Here is an 8,835-nt window from a genome sequence, read left to right as displayed (position 1 = left end):
TTGGGATTTTTAACTTTTCGGTGAAGAATTTTATCATGGGTGTGATCCATCATGTGCAAACCATTAACTCCTTTCACCATAAACATGTATTTTCAAAAACAATAGTGCTCTTTATTAAAGCACTTAAAAATAGCATTCTAGTGCAAAAGGTTATCCAGTGCCTTTCTACTGTAGAGTATGTCAGCGACTCTTTGACAGTTTGCAGTGCATGTCACTGATTTATTTGTGAAATTCCTAGAGAGCAGGGGCAAGCTGCGTAAAAGTCTTGATGTGTCAAATTCAATGAAGTGTAGTAAAAAATGTAATGGCTGATAATGCAAACATATTGAGGAGGTTGCAAAGTATATACTTTCGGTCTGCAAAGCTGTTTAGAGTTGGAATCTAAGGACAAGCAAACGGGAATCGTTGTTGCAAAGCTCAAATTTTGTTTTAATGTGGTCAGGGAGGGACTTACCAGGGTGGTGGAAAGAGAGGAAGAGGCTGACGTTCATTGACACATAACAAGGGATGGGGACCACTACCTGGCTGCACGGGCCCGCTGCAGGTGAAAGCTGGATCTGATCCTAGGACAAAGCCCTGGTCTTACCCTGATGCAGGAGTCTGGTAATGCTGACTCTCCTTAGGGCCTCAAATCACCAGCTAATGTAAATCAACATTGCTGTATTGCTTTCTATTGATACAGGACATGAGCTGGTTCCAATAATTTTAACCTAGCCTGTGGATTTATACCAGCTGAAAACCTGGCTACAAGCAGACTGTGAGGGAATTTCCTTGACTTTTCTCCCCCTTCCCTTTAGAAATAAATTACTGCTGCGTGTTTTCCATTTTCCTATAAGCTTTCTATCCAATGACCCAAACACTCCAAAATAAACACGTACGTTTCCTTCCTTGGTACTCTATGTCAGGATCTATTTAACTGCCTCTGCAAGAGTAAGCGATCCTAAAAATCCCACCGTTGTGATTAAACAGAAGTTTCTTTTATTTTTAGAACCATCTCTGAGTGTACGTGTTACACCTCAGCAATACTTCCCACCGTATTCACATTCTTGCAGTGCTTCTAAGTGCATTTCCTAGGGCTGTACACTGCTATTGGACTTACTAACCACCATTAGACAAATTTTGCTATAACTTGTTCTAATTCAAGTCTGGAGTAAATGCAGCCATTCCTGAATAATTGTGAGTGTGTAAGCTGATAAATGTACAGTGGAATCTCCTGAAATGAAATGGGAAGAAAACTGAATTACCGTGCTGCAAAGTAGGACCTGTGATCTCGAGTACGGCGACCTTCCTTAAAATGAAATTCTAGCACTGGAGTGTGTGTATGTGTGAAGAAGCAGGTAACCAAACTGCTGCTGCTGCAGATACGTATTACTTCTTCCTGTGTTTATTTATTTATTATCGCTTGTATCGTAGTAACAACCAAAGGCGTAAACTGAGATCAAACAATTGTTTTGTAGGTTGCTATAAAATACATATATTAACATACATAATTTATTTGGGCTGGCTCTAGATGTAGAGCAAGGACAGCAGACCGGGATGGTAAGGGAAGAGGCAGGAACAGTGCGGCCCCTCTGTCTTTTTTGCCCACGCCTGTGACAGCGTGTGGAAGCTGCTGTGCCGAGGAAGAGCTTGGTAACATGGGATAAAGATGACTAATATGGTTGGGGCTGGCCGTACCCAGCAGTAGCAACCACTGCCCCATCCCTCCCCGTGCCTTGGCAGCAACGGGAATGGACAGTTCAGCTCGCCAGAGGTTTTGTCCCAGTTACACATCCTTGTCTCCCGCCACAGAAGTGGCAAGGCCCTCTCTGCCTCTGGCCACTGTATCATTTGAGTTGCAAAACTCAGTTTCACCTATAGCCTCGCGAAGTCCAGAACTGGCTTTAACGGGGTATACTGGTGTCACTCCACACACACCACATTCCTTTATGCTGGTGGAGGGTCTGGCCACAGGGGTTGTCCCAGACAGTTTACCGTCTAACTTAATGCATTATGCAACCAAGAGGTGTGAGCACAAAATTTGGTATATTCAAGCTTGGTTTTCAGTTTACAGAATAATCTGCTCAGAGACAAGATGTATTTTAAGTGCCCCATGACTGGGAATGTGGGTGCATGCTTGCCCCTCTCCCTGTGTAAAATCCCACTACTTCGATTTAGTGGCCTTGTAAATGCACCCTGCCCACAGAGACTTTGGCACTGGTGTGCATGAATGCAGAAGTCACAGGGCACGGGGAGTCCAGTCCTGCATCATTTGAATGGGCCAAAAATACCATTCAATAAGCCCTATTTTAGCCTTTGGGACAGCAGTGAATAAAAATCATTGACGGGTCATGAAGGTACCGCAGCAAGATATGCATGCTTCTTCATAGAAGGTGCAGCGCCACATCTTTCGTGGGAGAGGCTATGTAAGATGAGGCCAGCATGCTCCTTGCCATCTGCGCTCAGGGTGTCCCAGCAGGAGTTAACGCAGCCCTGTGCTGACCAAGCTTCAGCTGGCAAACAGCTGCATCCAGACCATGGCCCCAATCGAGAAACAGGGATTTGCCGACCAGAACTTTCTGTGTAAATTGGTGATTTCAATTTAAACTTCTTGCTTGCCTGTCCTTTGCCTTGCCAGGGTCTTAGGCTCCAAACCCTCCAGGCAGTTCCCTGGACTGCAAGCCCGGGTGCCTCGGCTTTTCAGGTTCCCAGCTCTTCTGCTTTCTGAGAGGTCTGTGGACCACTGAGATCAGGGGCTTCCAGCCTTCCCTAAATCTGCAAGTTGCCCAGTGTCTCCAGTGGCTGAATCTCCCAGGCTGGTTTATATCCCTGAAATAGCTGAGTCCCGAGCACGGTGGTTTGTGAGGAGGGCTGCCCTGGGATTCTGCTTCCAGTTTCCCAGGGGAGCTGGGGAAATACATCCTGTCCAAGAAAAATGTGAACTGCTACTGCTGCTGGAATGCTTTTTACTTCTTTGAAAAACGTTAGGTCTTCATGCGTTGTCCTGAGCTGTAGCAATGTGCTCAGCTTACAGGTCTAGGCAAAATAGGCAAAAGACTGTTGGGGTAGAAAAAGGGACGTAGTTTCCAAAGTGCTGACAACATTTTGATTTTTTTTCCTGAAGTAAAAAGTCTGCAGCAAAAGAGTAGCTCTCTTGGAAAAAAAATATTTCATTCTTTTTCTCTTTATGCACCATTTTAATATTTTTCCACGTGTTTCTGATCATCTCAGGGAGAGGTATAGTTTTACCAAGCTCCAGAGAAATAAAACTCTTGGTGAGCTAGAAATCAGCTAGATCTCAAAGATTTTAATAACACCAAGGGCTATGAGTGGAAGCTAGTGATGCTGAAGGGTAGGCAACGCTAACGTGTAAACCCAGGCATAAGGAAGTGGCAGAACTGCCATTGACTGAGAGCAGGATTGAACTCTAGGTCATGCCAAAAGGCAAAGCTAACCCAGTGTTTTACTTTGGTGTCGCTCCCAGCCTGGCTCAGCCGCGCACACGCAGATTCCTCTCGCCCACGGACAGGGTGCTTTTAAGCAGGATGGACTTAGCTGGAACCAAAGGTTTTGCTCAAGGCCTCTCAGCTCTGCACTGAGAGCACAGGCTCTGCTAAGGCACTAGTTACTCTCCACAGTTCTCCCCAGTCAAAGAAAGAGAGAGACGCAAAATTCATTAGGAGAGCGCCAGGGAGCAGCTGACCCTGGCACGACACAAAAAGCACGGGCTGTAGCAAGGTATGCCGCCATGCAGCACTGCCGTATTTCCTCAGCTCCCTGATTTCTCCCACCAGCTAGAGCTGAAGGGCAATTCAGACAGCCCGTCACTGTGCTGTGCCTGACACACTGACTCACGAGGATGGGTAGAGGAAGACACACAGGAGAGCAGTGGGAGCTGCTTGCGAGGAGTGGGTCGTGCGGGGCTGGCATTCTCTGTTCACCTCCTGCAGGTTCCACTTGAGGAGCAGATGTCTGGCGTGTCTCAGGACTACGTTTTGCTGCAGCTGACCCAGTCACACTGCAAGTGTGCGGTGTGGAGCCCCTCCCACTGCTCTTCCACGCTCTCGGGTAGGAGAGATCCATTTACCTAAGTCCTTCTTCCTAGTGTTTCTTTTTGGCACCCTAAAGGCATGGGTGCAGCGGGATGGTGAACTTCCACTGTGTCTAATGCTCTCCTTTTCTCCCCACGAGGTAGTCTTCAATCCCTTGAGAGACCCATTAGATCTGCAGTCTTGCATACTCAGTTAGTTTTGGGTGCTCAGCTGCGGGTGCCAATAATAGAAATGAGGCATCTAATCACTTGGTTTGGAGCAGCAATTTGGACACCCCACTGCTTTTTCCAAACATTTCTGGGCCTAATTGGAATGAAGCCCATTAACTTCAGTGGGCTTTGGATGATTTCCTATATACACAAAACTTGAAAAATCATGCTTTAAAAGGAATACCAAAGTTAAACTGGGAAATTTTAACAATTCTCTTTGTATTTTAATTTAGTGGCTGTATGCTGACAACATAATTAGAGAGATGCTATGTTAATTAATGCCAGATGACATTAGTGGGATGGCAAAAGCATCCAGTTTTCTAAAGAATAGTTCACAGTTGAACTGTTCCTCTCTCCCCACCCCATTTTTAGCAGAGAACTATATTCAAAAAGTCAGAGACAGCTGAATTAAACCAAAAGTCAAACCATTTGCAAATACCAGTAATGTGGTGTATCTTAGCACGTTACTTTCAAGCCAAATCTAGTGTTATTGCAGAAAAATACATTAACCATGTTTCCTTAGCGCCTACATATAAAAAAGTAGGAAGGTTTGCAGGACCTTGCGCTATTCTTGTGTTTAAAGTGGGTAGCGGACAACCTAGCTGCCACTGAAGCCAAAGGAGCTGGACCTAGACTTGTGCTTTATATAGCTGAGCATTTGAAAGGTAATTTTGGTTTAGGGTTTGTGGATTTCTGGGGGTCCATCAGACAATTTGAAAAGGATTTGCAGTGACAAGGCAAAACATGTTCACATTCAGTGTGAGTCCATATATGCTGTGTTTATATACTGTGTGAGTTCATCTATGTTAAACTTCAATCTATATGTGTAAAATTACTAGGAGGTCCATACCGCTACAGGAAATTTGATAGGGCACAAAAATTAACACCCCATGAGAACTATAGCCTTTATTTTAATATAAGCTCACATATTTAATATTGCATCTATAGAGATATTTATCTATGGATGTAAATATTTATATATTTAAGTTCACTGTTTGCTGTCCTATATATGTCTTGTAGATCCTGTCTTGAGTAGAGTTAGTGAGCTAAAAGTGTTATATTGGGGAATGTAATTGTATCCTGCTGTGTCAGCAGACAAAAATTTGTAAGGGCATTTGTACTGCTCTAGATAGGACTTAAAAAGAAAAATCTTCTGTAGGTGGTCTTAACAGCAATAGGGCAGCATAATGACGTTGGCAGGACGTCCTTAAAGTCTTAATTTTCCTGGAAGGAAAAGAGGAAAAGGTAAAAACAAAGGCTGGTACATCCCAAATGACAGGAATGTCTCAAATGCTGCTCCTGGGTGACACATGGAGTCTTACACCAGAGCAAAATAACGTGCCTGCATAAAACAAAACACACAGCCCATATAAACTCACGCAGCCAGGTCAAATGTCTTCAAAAACTTTGTCATGTAAACACTTCACATGCGCAGGCTGATCAGGTAGTGTCCGTCCTTGCGCAAAGTGCCATAATGGTGGCCTAAAAGCATGAAACCGCCATTAATGCCAGTGTTGTGGCCTCTGGCTAAACCAACTGAAGCATAACCGTGTGCTTATGCATGGCCAGGACTGAATCTATATTGGTGGTTATCTGACAACCTATACATCAGTACTGGCCGTATGGGCCAGGGACCCTTGGCCTATCTATGTGTGACAGAAAAATTCTCTTTGCTAATATTCCTAATTCACGGCAGGCAAACTTGAAGTTGCACAAGCCCACTTACCTTCCTGAAGTAACTCTACATTGGCTTTGCATCTGCTTTGCATAGAGTTCAATGCCAGGAAAAGCCACAGGAAAATTAACTCTTGTCTCAGCTTGTCTGACACTCTCTGTTAACAGGGAAAGCTTACCATTTATCTTGAGGCTGGAGCTGTATTTTACTTTTCCTCCCCCCACCTTGCAACTTCTGACGGGTGGTGAACGCTCATATATTCTCAAAGTTAAAATGTCACTGAATTTATTGCATAATGTTTAGGATTGGGCAAATCTGAGTAGCGTAAATATGTGGCTGATGGGATTATACTTGGCCCCTAGTGCTTGATACCATAAGGGAAGCATCTTGTCAGAGTAAGGAGCTGTGACTGGTGATTTGCCCTCAAAGATCCATATCCACAGAGGATCCAGAAGACTGGGACTGGAATATTTTAATGCAAATGTGAAGAAGCCTTTGAATTGATGAATACGCTTTAACTTAACAAAAGTATTTAGCTCCAGCACACTGAAGTGTTTTGGGATTTGAGGACGTGCATCTTCTTTGCCTGCATTCAGAATTCTCCGTGCAAATTGCACTGAAGAAACAATCACTAAAATGAAGTAGGTAACTTATAGACCAGCACTTCTGCAAAATCTAGGAGGTTTTGCATCACTTGTGCTGACTTTTCACCAGCTTTCTTATCAATGCAGTGTATGGGGTTGGCACTTAGTATTTTTGATCAGCTCATTTATTTCAGCTTGTTTTCAAACCACTTCACACATAAGCCTGAGAAGATATTTCTAAACAAAATTTAATTAGAGCAAACAGCAATTTTATAATAGACATTTATAAGCAAATTCTGCACCAAAAAAAAAAAAAAAGCTTTGCATTCTGCTTTTTCCAGAATCCTAACAATTTATTTTCCATCCCAACGATATGCAAAATGATTGTTTGCACATTTCATTGAGATCGTATGGAGATACAACGATTCAGGCTGTCATCGGGACCTGAAGTTTTCACAGAGAAGGTTCTACCAAAGGCAGCTGCTCTCCGGATATTCTTCTGATCCCAGCTGTGACTGTGTGGGTTTAAAGATGAACAGCTTCTCCTTACATAAAGCCCTGTAGATGAGAACAAACCATCAAAACTGTTTGTGGAACACCAGCATTATGTGCAGAACTGGACAAGTTTTCCTGTTACGCAGGCATTTTCCCACTGCATTAGGAAGAACCACAACACTCAAACAGTTTTCCTAGGGGGGGCAAAATACGAAAGTGAGATCCGGCTATCCTAAAATTGCTGATCAGGGCGTTTACCTCAGTTACCGAACATCTGCATTCAAATCCTTTCTTTGCCTCTTTCACACCACAGATGGGAATGTGGGTTTCCCACATCCCAAGCTTGTGGTTTTACCACCAGGCTACTTGTTCTTTGAAAGCAGGTCTTTCTTTTGGTTTTTACATCTGCTCATGTGAGGTAGCCGACTTAATAAGCAAACTGAATCACTCAGTTTTAACTCTAATTTGCGAGATGGTTTCATGTTACACTGTCATATGTATTTTTGCGAGTCTCTTTTATTGAGGTTGTTGGGAAACCGTCTAGTAAGAACATTTAACACAAAAATGACCAGGTTACTAACGCTTAAATCACTGGGAGAGGAGAAATGGGGATCGTAGTTTCCCAATTTCATTTTCTCCACAGTTCATGGCAATATATACCCTCCCACTGCATATGAATACCCTTACAGAAGCTCCCATAGGAGTCCACAGGACTTTTGTTACTGATTTCAGTGACAGAAAAAGACTCGTTTCAAGAATACAAGAAAAGCTCGTCTGATCTTTTGCGGTCTCTGCCTGAAGACACACCATGTTTCACACAGCAGCTCAAAGTTGTGTTTGTTTTCCACCCGAGCCTTAGCATCAGGGAGTAGTGCCGAACAACACCAACAGGGGCTTTAGCTTATTTACGTGAATTAATCACAGGAACACACTTTCTAAATTAGATGGCATAGTCCCAGAGGGTTAATGCCTTCGATGCTCAGCTGGGTACGGCCCAAAAGCAGAGCCCCTGAGATGCACGCTGAGAATGAAAGAAGCTGGAAGTTGTCACACGCAGTTGCAGAGAACAAAGCTCCAGCCTCCTAAATTAAAACTCTTGCACACCAGATGTGTAGACACAACGTATTTATTTTTGACCTTCCAATTTAAAGAGGGAAAGCAAAACTGGCCAAATTAATCCCTTGTGTGAGCCAGTCGACATCGCTAGTTACCCTCGGGATAAGCTTCGTTAGGAATAACGTTCATTGCCTTTGTCCGAGACGTGGCGACGGGTTTCAAAAAAATCTTACTGCTTGGGATGTAACACAGGCATATAAATGACATTATATTCATCTACACATTAGAGCCTTTCCATTACAGGGAATTATGGTTTTGGCCTTTTAATAAGAAAGCAGGCTTCGCTATGCAATTGTTAACTTGCTTCCAAAAAACCCCTGCGTTTATCAACTTTTATACAGAGCATCCCGCTAGCTGTAATAAAGCCTGGCGTTTTATTTTGTAAAGAGTGAAAGCCGACCAACTTTAACGGGCGCCTAAGTTTCGCAGCAGTTCCGCAAGGCCTCTGCTGACATTTTCGTGACCGGCTACGGATAAAAATGCTTTTTATGTTTAGCCAGACGCTGTCTTACGCCTGCCTCGGCCGGGCAGCCAACGCGCTCCCCTCAGGATGAACCGGCAGAAAGCCTTACGGCGGCACTTGAGCCTCTTTTCCTCAGCCCCTCGCTCTGAGGAGCTGCGGCGGGGCGCGCCGGGTCCCCGTCGGCGATGAGGGAGGGGGAAATGGCGAGGAAACGCTGGAATTGTACTTATTTCCCTTCACCACCCTCGAGCGCACGCTTCCC

The sequence above is a fragment of the Aptenodytes forsteri genome, unplaced genomic scaffold (assembly GCF_000699145.1).
Source record: "Aptenodytes forsteri isolate BGI_AS27 unplaced genomic scaffold, ASM69914v1 Scaffold241, whole genome shotgun sequence".
NCBI classification, from domain to species: Eukaryota; Metazoa; Chordata; class Aves; order Sphenisciformes; family Spheniscidae; genus Aptenodytes; species Aptenodytes forsteri.
Note: the sequence above shows the minus strand (reverse complement) of the source record.